The following is a 19,716-nucleotide window of genomic DNA, read 5'->3' on the forward strand; positions in this document are numbered from 1 at the left end:
AATGCTTTTACAAATAAACAGTAATTCATCTTCACTAAGGGTATTTAATCTCTCCAATCCCACATTGCCAGCCATCATTTCTTCTATTTCAATCTTCAATTTATTTATGTCTAATGGCTTAGGCTGTGTCTTTGGCCTCTCTATTTCTCGTGTCCATCTGTCTATTTATTCAGGAGTTACTACAGTGGCACTTCTTGTACCTGAAGAAGTCTCTATCTGTACTTCCCTTGAGGTGGTAGGTGTGGTTTCCTCATTGAACCACCCTCAGGTTCCCTTATTGGTAAATCGATTAAGGATATCACTGATTCGCATGCGCTTGCCTGATCCTCTATTATCAGTGGTTCTTTTCTTGGCTGTACTACAGATGCATTTCTAACTGGAGCTTTTGGACTAGCTTGCTTATCTACGTACATGGGAACAACTGGGCCAATAGTCACTGGAATTGTCAACGCCTCAGGACTTGTGTTTAATTGAGAAATTTTCTGAATTAATTCACTTCTCTGTTTATTTAAAGCTTCTCTTTCTCTTTCTTGTAATACCCTTTCGATGGAGGTCTCATGTTTCACTTGTGGAATTAAAGGTGGCTTTAAAAATGGGGCAGTCGCATTTGCTGTACTTGACTCCTCATTATAAGGTGGTTTAAAAAACGGGTTATTCGGATTCACTGTTCTTGGTTCCTCATTATATGGTGGTGGATTTTTCATTAATAAATCCTCCTGGTAATCGTCGTCTGAATCACCACTAGTCATTAAATGTTTAGTTTTCTCAGTCCTTTTCCCTCCCACAGGCTCCTCTACGGTTAGTACTGGGTAAAGCCCTTCCACTAACATATTCTGTCTCCATGGTTTCATTTGTTTATCTTTGGAATCTCGTGGAACCTTTGGGTAAAGTTGACTCAGTCCTTAGTCAATTCTAGGTCTGTCTCGCTCAAAAGCCTCAATCTCCCATTCTTCTAATGCCTCATATTGCGTTAATCTAGGTCTGGGATGTAAATCATTCATTCGAGTCCTTAAATTAAACAAAATTCTTCCATTAAAGGTGCCTTCTAAGGGAAATGCCAGAATTCCATCATCTTTCGTGTATTCCACCCAGTTCTCTAACCATACACAGGATTGGTATCCCCTGTCAAACATCATGAATGATGCAGGAGTATTCGGTGGTGGAATAATGACTCCTTCTCTAGTTTTAATAGGCTTGTCTTTTTTAAAGTAATTTTCAACTTTGTCCACAAGGGACAATTTTCTCTCACATCCGTACATATTGTAAGGTCTGCCTCTTAACATCTGACCCCTAGCAAACCCTAAGTATCTTGGATCAGGTCGATTTTCGGGATGACTTGGATACCACATATATTTCACAAAAATTCAAATTGTGCGAAAATACTTTTTTCTGTTTACTAAATGCTTCCAATACTAGTGCGTCTTTTATTTTCCGACAACCAACCAACACTGTGGTTTCAAATAATTTCCACCAATGGGTGCGCGGCCTTTCTCGTGAGATGAGCTCCCATGCTCCTGCACTCACCCCTCCTTTACAATGCTATCTCGGCTACACGCCCGCTGTCTTGACCAATACCAGTGTCTGAGTGACGTCAGCGCAGCTCCGCAACTGACTCCCACCTTCACAAGGTATTTCAAAACTAAATTCTTTTTGGTTTTAAAGTGCAGTTTTTATTATTTTACAGCGGAAACACATTTGCCACTTTACCCGAGTGACTAGATAGGAAAGAAATATTTCACTGCAAGTAAATCCCTACCGTTTACTTTTCAAACACTATGAGTAGAACTCTTCCGCCTACCCTTCATACAAGCATTAGAGAACCTGCTACTCCTCCAGACTTTATCCACTCCGGGATATAAACTAAGACAAAAGTTTCACCAGCGAACCCCTTTGCTATCAATCAAGCTCAGAAGAAGCTGCTACTTCTTCTGTGTGACCCTTACTAGGTTATATCACAACAAAAGTTTGCTATCATTTATTCACACATTCATACAGAAAACCCTAAATAGTGCTTCCGGTTCTGCCCAACCATGCACTAACTTCCTGCGGGCAAGTGACCTCGCCGCAATTTGGCTTCTATTTACCACCCGCTATTCTGCCCCCAGGGATTCCAGACAAAACATATAACAGGTACGAACGATTTTGGTTAACACATAAAATTCAATATAGCAGCATAAAACAACACATTTCAATAATACCACATTTGATCGATCAATAAAATATGAACTGTAACCAACTAACGAATTAACTACCTAACTTTAACTAATCCCTAACCATACAACTGCTACCAAGAAATATACTGATAGAGCGCGCAGGTCACCCAACTAGGATTTTACCAACTACTCACCTGGGCCCCTAATCCAAAATCATATACATTTGATATTCATTTAGGTAACCCAAGCTCTACTACCAGTGTATTTAATTTTCTCTCACTAATTCCTATACCAGTAACTTACCAATCCTTGTTACTAGATACCTAAGACCACGATGAATCAGGGAGTTTAAAAAAGAAAGGCACTCAAAAATACTAAAACATTTTCATTTGTATAATAACCACAGACTTGGGGTAGGTTCAAACTGTTTATCTAATCATCATCAAAAGTCATCAGCCACAAATTGAAAGCGATGAAACTATCAATAACCAAGATTAGAAACGGTGTATAGCTATGTAAAAGATAGATTATGCCAACCATTTAGCAAACTTGAAATAAAGGGAAGGTAAGAACAAGGAACATGCTATTTCGAGAAAACAGGCTTTCGCAATTTTACTAAAAGAAGTTAAAGAAAGGGAACATACTAAACCCAAGAACTTTCACAACTATTGACAGTTTGGAAAAAGAGAACACAATATGTAAATCTAGATTCAGATTTAGCACATAACTATAGGGAAGGTAAGACTTGGAACACACTATAAATTCAGCTTAACGCCTTAAAGGGAGGGTAAGAAAAGGAACATATACTATCATGAAAACATTTAACATTGACTAAAGGTGGGTCGAAAAGGGGAACATGCTAATAGACAGATATAAATTCTCATTTACTAAGGGACGGGAAAGAAAAGGAAAATATGCAATCAAAGCTTTGCAATTCAGGGAAGGTAAAGAAAGGACCAAGATTTTAATGACAATTTACCCACACAGATTTATATTTACCTAGAATAGTGTGAAGACCAACCCTGGCCATGGGTCAGTTCAAAAGGACAGGAGACACCCCAAAGACTACAGTGCCAGTAGGCGAACAGGTGCAGATCCGGAAAGTCAGGACAGGATAACCCCAGAATTTGGATCAGGACCGGACTATCAAAGATTAAGACCAGCACCCGCAGTTTTGGTTGCAACGCCTGTGCTACTCCCTCTCTGCAAGGAATCTGCCAAAACCCCGATTGGGTTACAGGTTTCACCAAAAAAAGCTTCGCCAACACTTCAACTTCCCAAAACCCCGATTGGGTTGTCAAACCTCCCGACAGAGTGCTCCGCAGCCCTCTGCTCTCAGTCACCTATTGAGTGCGTTGGGTCAGTGACAGGTCTGCTATTCAGACAAGTCGGGACAATTTCTCTAGCTAAACCTACGCTAATTATACTGTTTTTCATGGCAATGTACCACCCCCCAATGTTGCAAGTGTAAGGATCCCCAATTTTGATTAGACAAAGGAGGAGGACAGGTCATCACACCACCTAATATTCAGAATTTTACCATCTCCTATTCAAATTCATGTTCACGCCCATCAAATTTAAGTTCTCATGACATATTCCTTCCACCTAACAATGGTGAATTTATCATTAAATACATTGTAATAATTTGAGTACAGTTCAGCTTCTTCTAGCAGGGTTAGAGTTCAGCTTCCCAGGCACATCTTGGCTGTGACTTTCTTGGCTCCTGTTCAATGACAAATGTTTTCAACTTCTCGCTGCAGACTGTCATGCACGGAAAAGACTTCCAAGATGGAGTAATAAGCACCTCCCAGGCCCAAAGAATACGATACATGAAAAGTAAAAGGAAACATTTTAGTACACAGAAATAAATTATTACACTGTATACCATGAATTTCTACACTGTACCCATTACTTTATAATAAACTATAGCATTAGGATTAAGCAGAACAAACATCTTAGCAAAAGCAGCAGTGCAAGCCTCTTGCATGTGAGAGCACAGAACAGCCATATTAACACTAATGCGCAGATGCGACAGACTTCCCTCCACAACTGCGAGTACATCACATCACGTGAGTATGACAGACGCATGCGCATAGAAATTCCCGCGAAGCAGCATCCATTTTATTTGCAAGCGTATTAGGATTAGAAAACAAGCTTCTCTCGCATCCCCGATCTCAAAGGGAAAAGTAAAAGATTTAGTAGGACGAACATGTTGATTATACAGTTATTCGAGGCTCATGATACAAGCAAGTCGCTTTTCATGCGAATCCTTGCTACATCAGACGTCCCTGTCTCTCACTAATATTTGGGCTGCCATGGTACTACAGCTTCTCCACCTCACGTTAATACCCATTCTTTCCTAGTTGTACCTACTAATGCCCCTTCTCAGAATAATTCCTCACAGGGGCACATAACAGCTCTCCTTGTTAAGATACACACTTTATTTAAGCATGGGAATTATTATCTGGTCTTTTTCACAGAAACCTGGCTTCATCTATCTCTAGCCCAGACTCCGCATTTTGCTATCCCTAAAATATATGCCACTTGTTGTCATACCAGGAAATCAAGGATTCGGGGAAGGTTGCATTAGACGTCAAACCTTATTCAAAGGTGTCCTTAAATGGTCCTCAAGCGACCATTTCTGACAAGATGATTGTAGCTTGCTGTGCTATATTAAATATTTCCATCCACACACAAACCTCCGAGAAGGGAGCCACCAACCCTACAGGGTGGCCTCTTCAAGACGGGCACAGAGATGCCCGCCAATTTCACACTCCATGAAAGACACACAAGAGGCCCACTTCAGGAGACACAGCTTTTAATTCAGGATTTTCAGCACAGCACTTCCTGCAGTCCAACTAGTTTCGGCACTACAGCCTTGATCACGGGCAGCCTCTGTGCCTATGCTTTTGTAACGTCTCTGATCACATGACTGATGGTAGCCTGCATATCCCAGAGTGCATTATTCTGTGCAGGTAAGAAATATTTTCAAGGAAATGGTCGTGCTGTTAGAAAGGTGGAACTCTGCTCAGCTACCTGATGCACACATTGTTGAATAAATCCTAAATCAGTCTGAATGTTTTAAAATTAGCGTAAAGCTGGACATCTTGATTTGCAGGCACATGTCTCCAGAACGATTGGAAGGGTAATCATCCCCAGCAAAATCCCTTCCAACGCTGCTGTTTTTTAAATATTTCTATTAGCTTCTTTATATTGATCTACTGTGATTTTATTTAATATGTGGGGGTCCATTGTTTAACTGTATGGCTAACTTCCTAATAATTTGATTGTAGTCATTTCAGGACTCGGGCTCAGACAAAGAATCACTGGGGTGACACACAATGCAGGACACACATAAATCATATTTTCTCTTCGCCTGCCTCAGTTATATTTTATAATACTCTGCCTCAGACTGTCCACTGTTTTTTCACTTTAAGGATAAACAGCATTCCAAAATGTGACACTACTATTAGCTGCTTTGAACTGGATCACTGTCATAATTGGGATAAGTTAGATCCTGGACAGTTGTGTGAGATGTCAAATTTACAATGGATCACGAAGGTCCTGCAGTAAATCCAGATCTTTGCTACACTATTTTTGTATTCATTAATTGAATACTTTTTGCTAGCTTATTATGTCTGTTGGAAAATGGAAGTCATCTTGCTCTAAAATTAATCCATTCATTTAATTAAAATTAGGAGCTAACAAATGTAAAGTTATGCACAGGAAAGCTGATGGAGATGACATTCTGTGGAAGAATGTACTGATTCGACCCGTTTGAGAATAAATAAACAATGTTCTTTGGTGTCAAAATTACCTTTCTGAGTAACTTTGGGCCAGATGTATCAAGCGTTTTCTCTTTCGCAAACGGGACGATTTTCAAAATCAGCACGCTTGCGAACGTGAAAAAGCCTTTTGGGATGTATCATCTCAAAAGGCATTCGTAAAATAGGTATTTGGAATTTTTGCGATTACCTATTTTGCGAATGCATTTAAGGAATCGCAATTTGCGATTCCTTAAATGCAATGCAGGAAGCAAAAAGAAATTGTCAACTGGCTTTAAGAAATCGCAAATGACCAGCAACTTCAATTTAGAGATAATTTGCGAATTCCAAGATAAATGCTTTTTACATTATTCTAGGTGCCATGTGGCGTATATCCATGCCCTTAGGGCATGTATTTGTGCCACATGAGCACACATGCATATTTTCAGGGGTGCAACAAAGTGTCCATTTGGCACTATTGAAATTGCATGCACAATTTGAAAGTACCTATTGGGTATTCGCAAATTGGGCATGCAATTCCCATACATTCCTATGTGCTTCTAAGCCCATAGGAATGAATGGGAAAGCCATTCCTTATTTGCAACTCGCAATTTACAAGTTGCAAATAAGGAATGCATAGGAATCACAATTTTTCATTTGGGAAACCTACGCACATTGCATTTTGCGAGTCTATAATAGTGAATCGGTAAAATTCGCAATTATAGACTCGCAAAATGTAATCTTTTTTTTTTTTTTTTTTTTTTTAATTTTTTATTAAACAAGCCGTAGGATAAACATTGGTACATTGATTACTTCATATTTAGAAAAAAATTTCAGGCAATATACAAGAGACAAAACTACACAAACTAAAAATAACGTATGACTAAACGTTTTTCCTTTCATAAAAAGCTAAAACAAAAACGTAGTCAGATTGAAAATATGAAAACTATTGGTATGGAACAAACATCAAGATTACAATACGGATTAATAAAGTGCTAGTGCACTGTAGTATGGAAGCTGCTAATTTAAGACAGCAAGAATATTATTGTACACTTTTTTTTTTTTTTTTTTTTTTTTTTTTTAAAGTGCTAGTGCAGTAACATGTAAAGTTGGCATATGTAAGGAGATTAGAGCGTTAAAGTGGGTGAACCGACAATATATATCAGGAGGAGTATTATCCTATTTCTTTAAAGTACAAATGTAAAATCGCACAACGTTAACAAATTAATATATCTTATGATGGAATACACAAACGACTGGTATAATATAGCAAATTAAATATGTAGTTGAAATTCATTAAAATGTAGAAGCAATACATTCTAAAAATTTGACTTAAATAAGACTATTGACTTCCTTTTATCGATTCAAGCATCTCAAAATATTTCCAGTTCCTTTCAAACCTAGCAATCGCTCCCACTCTACCTGCATAAGCTCTCTCAAAGTTACATGTTCTTCTCATTTTATTAATCCATTTTAATTGGCATGGGGCTATCGTAGATTTCCAATTTTGTAAGATTAAAGATCGTGCTACCGCCGTAGAGATAAAAATAAACACTTCTTCTGATTTGTTAAACCTGTTCCTATCTTTACCGATACCGAAAAGGGCTATTTCTACCTCTGGTAGTAGAATTTTCCCGATTGCCATCTCTATGTCTATAAAGATCCCCTTCCAAAAGGATTCTAACTTAGGACAGGAGAAGAAAATATGTTGCCAGCCACCCTGACCCCTAGTTTTACATCTGAAACATTTGTTCTCGTATGCAGGGAATATTTTCTGCAAAGCCTCAGGGGTATAATATAACAACCAACGAGAAAAAAAAGACATACGTTTAAAATTAGCTGCACGGAGTGCTTTGTTTCCTAAATGACATATAACTTCCCAGTCTTTATCTGTAAAAACACACTGAGTCATAAGGCTAATTTTTTCTAAGTGACAAGCAGTTATAGGAGATGGTCCAGAGGGGAAGAGCTTTTTATACCAGAATCCAATACCTGTATGTTTCTCCCCATATAGAGTTGTTAACAAAACATTAGGTGTTGTATCTAGCCCTCCTATTTCTTTTTTTATAAAATTGACCAGTTGTATATATTCGAAGAACCTAATACGTCTAGGATGTGCTCTATCTATTACCGTTTGCCAGCCAATTACAGAATTTTGGTTGAGTAGGTGCCTTATTTCCCCAAATCCAGCGGATTCCCATTCTAGCAGGTGATTCAATGATATCTGAAGACCCATCTTAGCACATTCTATCAATTTCAAATAGATAGATCCATCTGAACCATATTTTTTAAATAAGAGCCGTAATCTTGATGCATATCCCTTCAGTGTCTTATATCTGGTTTTCTTAGGAAGCTTTGCAGTTTTTAAAAAGAAAAAAATTTGAGAGCCTGATTCCTCAAGCATTTTATCCAAAAAAAAATTGTCTCTTGTCTGTCTATTCCTTAATAAATGTAGGATATTCTCAGACATGACTGCGGCCGCAGCCAAAAGAAGGAAAGAATTCGTAAAATTGTTACAATTGTTCAAAGCTAATGGCGCCCAGGCCTCGATTGCTCAGCAATCAAAGCTGAAGGTTCTTGTGAGGGGAAAATTCTTTTTGTTTACCGATATTGAAGAGGCTCAGACTCTTCTCAATGAAATATCCACTAAGGCCTAGGTTATAAGGCTCAAAAGCTCAAAAAACTTAAAAAGCGTTTACATTTAAGAAATCCGAGTATTCTGTTAGTAAAAGCAAAACAAAAAAAAAAAAAAAAGAAATATGTATATTCATATAAAAGCAAATAAAAAAGAGGGAAACAACCAAGGTGGCGCCTGGGTTAGTGGGTCACACCAGGTGTAACAAGAAGACACCTGAAGAAGCTATGAGGGGGGGAGATGTGGGCTGCGTGGTCGGAGGGGGGGCTCCCACGTCACTGGGGGGGTGTAGGGTGGGGGGGGTAAATGCAGTAAAAAAATACAAGCACAGTAGGCCTGCTATTTTTGAAATTAGTTGGTACAGAATATGTTTAAGATTTTTTTCTTTAGATGGGTTTTGATCCATGCAAAATCCTGTCCTTAAATGCAAATGGGCTTCTCAACAAACAGAAATACGGTGCCCTTTTAAAATGGATTACAGCCCTTAAACCCCAGGTGGTCTTCCTCCAGGAGACACACCTGAAAACACATTATCCAAAATTGTTTTTGCCAAGATATTTCTCCCAGGGGTTCTTCTCCTCAGCAGGGGTGGCGCAGAGGGGTGTCGCAATCTACTTCTCAAGAAACTTACCCTGGGAAATTGTGCAGGTACAAAGAGATCCTAAAGGTAGATGGCTTTGGGTGGTAGTAAAATTGCTGGGAAAAACATTCAACCTTGTAAATTACTATGGCCCAATCTTGGATGACACCACAGCCCTGACTGAAATTAGTGAAACGTTAAGGGGTATTCCGGGGCAAATTATAATAGGGGGCGATTTTAATTACATTCAGGATTTAAAGAAGGATACCTCTAACAAGAATAAGAAACAACTAAAACCAAAAACTAAAAGGGTGCTAGAGGCCCTTATGGCAGAATACCAACTGCGAGACTCTTGGCGCTCACTGAACCCCAACACTGAGTATTACACATGTTATTCTAATAGATTTCAGACAGCCTCTAGAATAGACTTATTTCTATCATCCAGATCGTTGCAAATCTCCAACGCATCGATAGGTTGTAATCCGTTTTCAGATCACGGGAGGATTGAAATTGAATTGATTCTGGAGGGTATGGAGGGGGTGCGTCCCAGGTGGCAGCTGGATCGTACCCTCTTACAGAATACATTATGGGTAGAGAGCTTCAGAGAATGGATAAAAGAGTTTTTTTTGGTCAATAAGGATTCAGCAGAGCCTTTTGCAATATGGGGCGCATTTAAAGCTGCAGCCCGAGGACAGATTATAGCATATTCCAGCAACAAGGCAAATGTCCGTAAGGGAAAAATATCTACCCTTCAGTGTATCGCTGAGAAAGAATATGCATTAAAACTGCATCAAATGCCTAATAAATGGGAACAAGCCAAAGCATCGCTCAGGGACTTCTTTATTTTGGAAGAGATAAACAGCTCAAAGGCCTTCCAGCAAAAACTATATGAAGATAGTCAACTGATGGGGAAGCTTTTGGCTAACTCGATCCGAAAAAAACAAGAGTCCTCTGTTATTTTGAAAATTCAGGATCCCCTCGGTGGCACAGAGACTCGGAGTGAGGGGATCGCGAAAATATTCTTAGATCATTACAAGAGAATATATTCTCCTGCTATTCAAGTGGAAGAAACACTAATCAGGGAATATTTTGACAATCTGGATATACCCAAAATTTCTGTCTCCAGGCATAATCAAATAAATAGGGAAATAAGCTCCCTAGAAATACAAAATGGTATAAAGGAAACAGCGGGAGCGAAAGCCTCAGGAATAGATGGGTTCCCAATTGAGTTTTATAAAGTGTTTTTGAAGGAATTAGAAGACCCCTTAAAAAATCTATTTAATTTTATTCGACGTGGCGGGACGGTCCCTTTAGAGTTCAAAGAGTCCACAATTATTAGTTTCGTGAAGAAAGATAAAAACCCCGAGGATGTGAATTCCTTTAGACCAATTAGTCTGTTGAACTCGGACTATAAGATCCTTATGAAAATCTGGGCTCAAAGATTTGTGTTCGCAGCCCAGGAGGTAATTCATCAAGACCGGACGGGGTTTATAGCCGGTCGCTATATGGCTGCTAATACAGAATATTTGATACAGGCGTTAGATTTTTTTAATATTAACACAATCCCTGCATGCATCTTAATGATTGATGCAGAAAAAGCGTTTGATTTAGTTAACTGGTCAGTTTTATTTACTTCCTTGGGTTATTTTGGGTTCCCTGCTCTAATTATTAATATGCTGAAGAATATTTATGAAGGGGCATCAGCCCAGGTTATAATTAATGCTAGGCAAGCAGGGAAGATAAAAATTAATCGAGGCACTAGACAGGGGTGCCCCTTATCCCCTTTGCTTTTCACTTTTTTTATTGAGCCTCTAGTAATAAAATTAAGGAATAATGTAGCAATATCTCCCCCAATCGTTGGAATGTCAAAACTAAAATTATTCGCAGACGATATTATCTTATATATGGCCCCCGATAAAGAAAATATTCTTCATCTTATGAAAGATCTTAAGGAATACGAAAAGATTGGGGGTTATAAGATCAATGAGAAAAAAACAGAAGTTCTTGTTTTATGCTCAAATTCAGATTTTCTTCCGCTAGAACTCCAGCCCCAAGCAGAAAAACGGGATCCAATAAGATACCTAGGGATCTATGTAACCAGGGAGTATCAAGAACTTTTTCGTTTAAATTATTTAAAAACGAAGAACAAAATCAAGAGCTTACTTGAACAATGGGACCTGTTGCCTTTGTCTTTGATTGGCAGAGTGGCTTTGGTAAAGATGAACGTACTGCCCTTGCTTTTATTCTTGTTTAGCAATATCCCAATTAAAGTTAACATGGCCTTTTTTAATGAACTTGAATCCATGCTGAGGAGATTTATTTGGAATAAAAAGGCCTCAAGAGCCAAGCTTTCGGTGGTACAACTTTCAGTAAATCTAGGTGGACTCGCTCTGCCCCATTTTAAAACATATTATGAAGCAGCTTTTTTTGACATAGTGGCGGGATTATTAAGGAATAGACAGACAAGAGACAATTTTTTTTCGCAAAATGTAATCTTGATACATCTGGCCCTATATCCTTTGTGGACAACTGTCTAAAAGCTCTTTTGCAAGTTGTCTCAAAACTCACGGGTGTAGATTGTTTGAAATTATCCATCCCTCACACACAATCCTTAGGTGTCAATCTTGCTTTATACTTTGGCAAGAAAATTCAGGATATTCTTGATGACATTAAGACTAATCTGTTATCCGTCCCTTCTACCATTTGTCAGTTTACATCCCTATCTCCTCCGGTATGGGCATAGTGAGTTCCTTACCTATAACCTCTGAATTACAGGTCTCCAGACTACTATTCTTGTTTTAATTACTTTCCTCAGATGATATTTGTTGAGTGAAGATTCCGCAATCAATTTCTTCAGTCACCATCCTACAAAGTACCTCTTTTCTTAACTCTTCCGTTTGTTGCAGTGCTGTTCCTCAAGACTGAAAAGAAACAATTGTGTAACATCTACTGAAAAGTTTAAACTCTATGGTGCAATAGAATGTAGGTATAGGGCCATTTCCATGCTGCCTGCATTTTCCCGAATCCGTGAGAGGTTTTGTGCATAGTGGCTTTCTGGATATCTGAAAGAACCCCACTTTCTTGATGTTTGCCAAATTGTTTTTATATCGGAATAAGGGATTGGAATCACCCGTCACATCCTGTTTGTATTGTCAGCTGTATTTAATACGTTGACCATGCCATCTCTATCAGAAGAATTGCGGAGTTGGGGATGTCAGGAACTGTGAGATGTTGGTTAATTTCTTTTCCTACAAAACAGAAAACAGTCCCCAATTCTTCCTCTAATCTGATCGAAATCCTTAGATTTGCAATGCGGTGTACCAGAGTATTCTTCAAATATCCAATCCTTTTCTAATATCCACATTCAGTCCTTAACATAATTAGAGGTTTTAACTGTAGAATAGTCTCTTAGGACAATGGCACTAATGGCCTCATTAGGAGTTCCAAGACCGCTGCTGCATTTGCTCAACCCAGCACCACTGGCGGTCCGACCGTCGCATTACGAAATATGTAGTTATACAGACGAAAGACAGCCACGGTTCTGCTGCCATCACCAGGCAATTCTGACCACAGGGGCGTCGGAATAGGCCAATGAGGCAGTGGAAGGCTGGGACTGCAAGTGTAACCACCAGCCCAATTACAAGTTACCATACAGCTGGCGTGCACATTGCAGTCCAACCACCACATTAGAGCTGGCAGAAAGGGAGCGATATGAGGGCAAAACTCACCTCTACTCACCTCCATATGTCCTGTGCCACTATGGAGCCAACCATACACATCCTGCCACTGCTGTACCTGCTTGATCACATACAGAACCGACACCATCGCAGATACAACCAATAGTAAGCCATACGACTACATTTTTCCATAGACTCCACAGCAAACAGATGCCCCACCATGGACCTGGCAAGTGGGTTGGGGTCCATTGGTAAAACATATTTTGTGAGACCCTCTTTGGTATTATTTTCAATGTATACCCAAATACATTTGTATGAGGCCCTCCTTGGCCAAGTCACTGACACTGCACCTGCACATTATACTCAAATGGACATGTGTTCACAACTCATTATCAGAGATAATGATGTGGCATTAAATTGTGTCACACAAGAGCAGCCCCTCATCAATATCACAACTATTCATCTCTGTGACACCCTCACATTGTTGATATCCTAGGTCCTCTTTTGATATCAAAGATACATCTGTATGGATGTGTCATGAAACTCAAACTCACCTTCTCTGCTACAACTCTGTATTGGACTCTCACCCACAATAAAAGGCAATACCAGTAAATGGGATTACAAATAATCAGAGAGAGAAGCATTCTAAGGGTACAATGTAAACACTCACGGTAGAATAGGTATGCCTCTGCCAGGGGGACCCTAGAAGGCTTGGACCCTGGGGCACAGAACATTTTACACATGCCTCAAAAGCTCAATGTGCACACGACCTGTGGAATAAAGTATATCAGAGACAACCAATAGCATAACCAAGGGCCATGCATGTGTAGGTAATGTGCAAGTGAAAGTCATGAAAGTAAAAATAGCACTAACAGCATTTGTCACACATCTAGATAAAGTAGGAGGAAGGTACACACAGGTACATACACCGGTCCACAAAGGGACAACAATTTAACACCCTACATGTGTGGATAAACACATTTTTAACTTCAACACATCAAACACATATCCAATCTACATCATAGGGAGAAGTGCAACCTAAATGATGTTGCCAGTAGACAGGTCAAGCTAAATTGCTTACCAAATAAAATAATTCCTAATGCAATATCTGCCCCAACTGGCTAGATCCTTAAATAGACATCCATCCATTCATTTTCATTTCATTTATTATGGTATTTCACCCACCATTTCCCCTTGTCCTGTGTAACTCTAGCACTGAGTACAAGTTCAGATCATACTAACCACTTCAACGGGATCAGCAATTAGGGATGAAACAAACATAACTGTAGTCACACATCACTGACTATAGATTAACATTGAATAGTCAGAAAACTAATGGAAGGACACATTTCTTCCTAACTACAAAACATTTTAGTGACAGAATGTCAAAATATGATGTAAAAGAAAGACCAAAGGCCAGCCAATTGTCTACCCATGTGCCAAAGTACAATGCTGAGCCAACAAACTTGCCCTTACTGATCTGCCAGGGAACCTCCTCACAAAGGGACATCCATCGGGCATAGAAGGCCCCTTGAAGATTATACTTGGTTGGGGCTGTGGTCCAAGGAGGGATGGGTTTGGTTTTTGTAGGTCTTTTTGGATTTTGGGCTAATTTTATTGGGGTGGGGTTCCAGTTTATCTGGGGTGGAGTGGGAAATGGAAGGGATGGGTTAGTCTTTGGGACGGTTTTGTTTGTCTTTTTTGTCTTTGGGCTAGTTTTAGTTGGGTGGGGATCTGGCTTCCTATGGCTGGAGTGGGAAGTGTAAGGTATGGGTTCTGCTTTGGGGATGCTTTTGGTACTTTGTGAGGTGGTGGCTTTGAAAGAGCTATGGCAAGGGCAAACAACACATCTTCATGGGAAAAATGGGTAGGATGTTCGGGATGGAACTGTGTTTGGGTGATAGAGGAAGTGGAAGTGAGAGGTGTGTGTGCTATATGCACTGTGTGTTGTGTCAGTTTGTGTTGTGTGGGTGACTATGAGCATTTGCTTTTTTTGGTTTGTGTGTGCTGTGGACATGCTGAGTGTTGTGGAGGGGTCTCTGGCTGTTGCTGTAGTGTTTACATGAATGCTGGGTGTTGTGGAGGCGTCTGTGGATGTTGGTGTGGTAGCTGGGTGCATGGGTGCTGTGAAGGGATCTGTGTGAGTTGGTGTGGTGTCTGGGGGAAATTATGTTATGGAGTAGCCACTGTGTGTTGGTGTGGATTCTGGGGGTATGGGTGTTGTGGAGGGGTCTGTGTGTGTTAGTGTGGTATCTGGAGTTATGTGTGTGGTAGAGGGGCCTGTGGATGTGGTGAGATAGTGAAGAGTGTATGTGTCTGGTGAGTCATTACATGCCTGTTTTTTTTGTGTGTTTTTTGTTTGTGGGTGGTGCTTGGGTCTGATGGAGTGTGTGTGTTCAAATGGGTGCATGTGCTTGGTACAGGCATTGGAATGGGGAATTTGGATGTGGAAGGAGCAGAAGGTGGGGTGGAATGTTGGGATGGGTGGAGGGCTGCCATGGGGGAGGAGGCCAGAGCGTGAAAATACCTCTATAGGCCAAACATTGCACTGTGAATGCCATCCAGGTAGGACACCATCTCTGTCAGCTGGTTGCCTTGCCCCTGGATGGCAAACAGGAGTGCAGTCTGGACAACTGAGCTAGTCCTCAGGAGGACAATAGCCTCCTCTCTCAGGGCAGCAGGGTTGGCAAGGGTAGGGACTGAGGTGCCTGGAGATGGCTCACATTTTAGGGGAGAGGGTTGAACAACTGGTTGGAGGACAACAGGGAGGCCAGAGATGAAACTGGGGTTGGCAGACAAGAATGAAGCTGGTACTAATCCTGTTGGGCCCACCACTGCTCTGGAGTGTCCACCGGAGGATGACTCTGATGATGATGATGAGGTATTGTCCTCCATGGTACTCCTCATATCCTCCTGGTCACTGGGTCCCTCTTCATATCTGAGTTGTCACATCTAGAAACACTGTGACCAGTTGTGTCCCCAACGAGGTTGGCCCCTTTGCCTTCATCTTCCCAGGATAAATCTGAAATTACATGTAACATGTCTATTGCAAATGCTTTTCCACACCTGACCAACACAAATCAACAGAAAACATGTATTGAGTGTGCGTATCACACCAGCTTCATGGTTCACTCTATAGGCTTCATATTTAGCATGAGCACATACATGCATGTTACATACCTTGAAAACAGTTGGCTCTACTCATGTCAAAACTACAGACAGCTCCGAATGCATTGATGGACTTGTCTACAATCCATCATTACTTCTTACTAGAATAGTTCTTCACCTTGCATACTGTATTGTAGTTCCTATATTCCCAATAGGCTCTGCGCATTGGAATAACATAAACAGCAGTGTAGACGTAGGACTGAGGTCATCTAGGTCTCTACTGACTATGTTAGACTTAATTAGTTTTGCCAGCCAGCTCAGAGGTCACTAGAAACGTTCTTGAATGTTCAGGAAAGGGTTACCCATCCTGATTTAGACAAGAAGGGATTAGCTTCTGACAACCATATAACATGACAACTTTGCTCCCCCAGAATAAAGAGTGTATCTCCAGAGTCGTGTGAAACAATAGACAGCTATTTCACTCAGTCAATCGTGCATGCTTAGTTCCACCAAAGTGCAGAGAAATAGAGAGGCGGGCGTTTTCAATAAAAGGTGTTATTTTATTGAGCAGTCTTCTTTCTCATGCAAGAGAAATGAATTGCCACAATTGCAATACTTATTATAAAGTAAAGTGCGTACAGTAAAAGTAGTATTATGAAATAATACTGTAAAAGCATTGATATGGTTTCTTAGCCATATGATACTTTAAAATGGATAAAATATGTACATACATAAAAACATTGACTAACAAACTCAACTGGTGCTTCTAAGATACGCCTACCCCAGTGTACCTGACCTAAGCCTAATACGTGGGAACGAGTAAGTAAGTTGGAGTTTTAAGTTAAGTTAAGTTTTGCCAAGTATCATAAGCAAGAATTCTCTCTAAGGTTTCAATCAGCTCTGTACCTTGGTTATAGAACGAAGGAGGTCTTGTATCTCGCTTCCCAGGACTCGATCTACCAGCAACTTGATTTTCTCGGCTGGAGAAATAGACAGCTTCTCTCTCAGAGCGTCTAGGGAAGCGGCGGCTTCCGTCGGCTCTCATAACAGCTGGGCTCCCGGGCAAGTAGAACGCCGCTCTGCTCCCAACCACTGTGTGTTTGCTTAAGGCAACGTTGGTGTATTTATACCTGAAAGGTGATGGGTTTGACGTAAGGTTGGACATAAGACGTCACTAAGAACTAACAGTTCTTTCTGGACTCTAGGAGTTCTTGTGCAAATCAAAACAAGAGCAGGGGGTTTTCCCGGGCTGACGGAGGCTTGGTTTGTTTAAAGAACGCGTTGTGCCTTCTAGGAGTCTATGGGAGTAGCCTTGCCGTGCTTTGGACTGCATGGGCTATTACTAAATATGGATATGATTCTTATGCCTTTATAAGGATATTATTAATTATAACCACATAAGGGCATGAATCGGGAATATCGAATTAGGTTCCTAGATAGAAATACAACAATACTTGTGCAGTTGTAGTATACCATAGTAAAATATGTTACCAAGTAGGATGGATACAATGTTTGCATTTACACACTGTTCACACAATACCCAGATTTTAACAGGCCTCCCTTTGCCTCATGACACATAATGATGCCATGAAGGCCATGAAGGTCCTTTTTCTGCAATGGACGCTATGCAGATTAAAGACCACAGTGCATGGCTTTCCAAAGGCCTTTCTTCTGATGGACATAGACCTGTACGGATGCAATAGCTGAAGAAACAGATTGTAACTGCAAGTTTTAGGATATCTGTTTGTTTGATACACATTTTGTTGACACCTAGCACACGCATGTATCAATGGTCAACACAATACATGTGCAAATGTCACCTGCTATGCACTACAAAAGCATGAATATGCACTTTTGTGGTCATCTGATGACTATCTTCAACCCTGGTCATGACCTACACTGACTGAGCCAGCCTACTAATATCATGTAGGTGAGGGCCATCCTACATGTACTGTGATGTGAAGTACAATGACACACAACACACCATTGAGACCCTCTGAAGGGTGAACTACTTGTTCATGACTGTACAGATACCTTTACAGCCTGGCCCTGGCACTTGATGCAGAGGGTCCATAGAGCCTGGTACCATAGTATAAACTAAATGCAGAGACTTAGATCACAATGTAAGGCCTGGCATGTGTGTCACTGAGAACTTCCTCTCTGGGGATTTGTGGATATGTAGACTACTGAATCAGAGATCAGACTACATCAGATTGAAGTTATGTGGTATGTACTGCCATCACAGTGCACAACATTTGTCATATGTGGCGTGTAATAGGGGTGACATTCAACATACCATTGTGTGTGTTGTTTCATTGAATTGAATGTAACAAAACGGGTGAATAATATTTCAAAATCTCTTTAGAAGTAACCAACTATCAAAACTGGTAGTATGTCAGATGTGTAGTATGCCTGTACAGTGGAAGCATGACTTAAGGAAAAGTGACAACAGACCTGTGGGAGAAGGGGAGTGTCATAAGGCAAGGATTACCATTGACAATGTGGATCAACAGAAAAAAGCATCAGGGCAGGGGGTTACCTCAGTCACCATTCCAAATAAAGTACATGTAAAATAATTCAGGGCTACCATTGCTTAATAACGCTTATTTTTGGAACATCTATGGTTCTGCAGGTCTACAGGAAGATTACTCTATGGATCAGTTGTCTTGCCACATTAAATCTTCCCCAGCTTGGCCTATTGGCACAGACTGGCTACAAGTCATTATCAGTCCTTGCTCTCTGCCTGCTGTGCCTACTGATCCCACATCAACATCAAATTTTCACCAATTCAATACATAAGAGTGAATTTTCTGGCCATCAAATGCGTGACCTCAAGGTTGTACAGTACTGTGAACGGGTCTGTGAGTTATAGCTAGCTCCCAGACAACTTATTTGGGCTGAGTGATTGTCATAAATTAATGTGGACACTTTCTTCAGGTAAGTAGATTTGTTTTAATCTGGAGATAGCCAAACGTACACTCCGCCAGCTGATCAGACCACCAACTGACCAAGTGTAGAGCATTACACAATAGAATAGAATACAAACGGGTACTCTGGAAGGAAGAGATGTCATGAACACAAAGGAAAGCTTGTAAGATGCAGGTAGCCCTGTTAGCATAAAATGCATGTGCAACACATCTTCATCCTTTACAGAGAAAACAAACAAATAAAACTAAAAGAAAGTAAAATTAACAGGAATACAACTAAATTAACAGCAGTAGTCATTCAACAAAGCAGGAGGTCTACGACACCTTAAACTTCTGGAGATAACCAAGCATACTCTCTATCAGCTGATCAGACCACCAACTGATCAAGTGTAGAATATTACTCAGTAGAATAGAATACATACAGGTATTCTGGAAGGAAGAGATGTAATGAACACAAAGGAAATCTTGTAAGATGCATGTAGCAATGTTAGCATAAAATGTATGTACAACAGTGATCTGTGGAACTGTATGCATTACAAACATTATCCTCAACTGCTTCTTACAGTATACAGACACAGCTTATGCTGTAAAGCCTATTTCTTTGCACATTTACCCTATCATAGGAACCATGAAATGTAGACATGCCTAGATATGTGCATGCAACACAAGTATGATGTAGGGCTTATCACATATTACAATGCTGACGTGCACTTTCTCAAAGAGCAGTGATCCCATAATCCAATGCCTGATTGTCCTATATAGGGACCACTCAAATTCAATACAAACTAGCATTGTTTGACTTTGGGACTCACAGGGACATTGTAGCCAACGGGAATTGAAAAAAATAACTTGAACAGAGTAAAACTAATGTT

The sequence above is a fragment of the Lissotriton vulgaris genome, chromosome 3_1 (assembly GCF_964263255.1).
Source record: "Lissotriton vulgaris chromosome 3_1, aLisVul1.2, whole genome shotgun sequence".
In the NCBI taxonomy this organism is placed as follows: Eukaryota; Metazoa; Chordata; class Amphibia; order Caudata; family Salamandridae; genus Lissotriton; species Lissotriton vulgaris.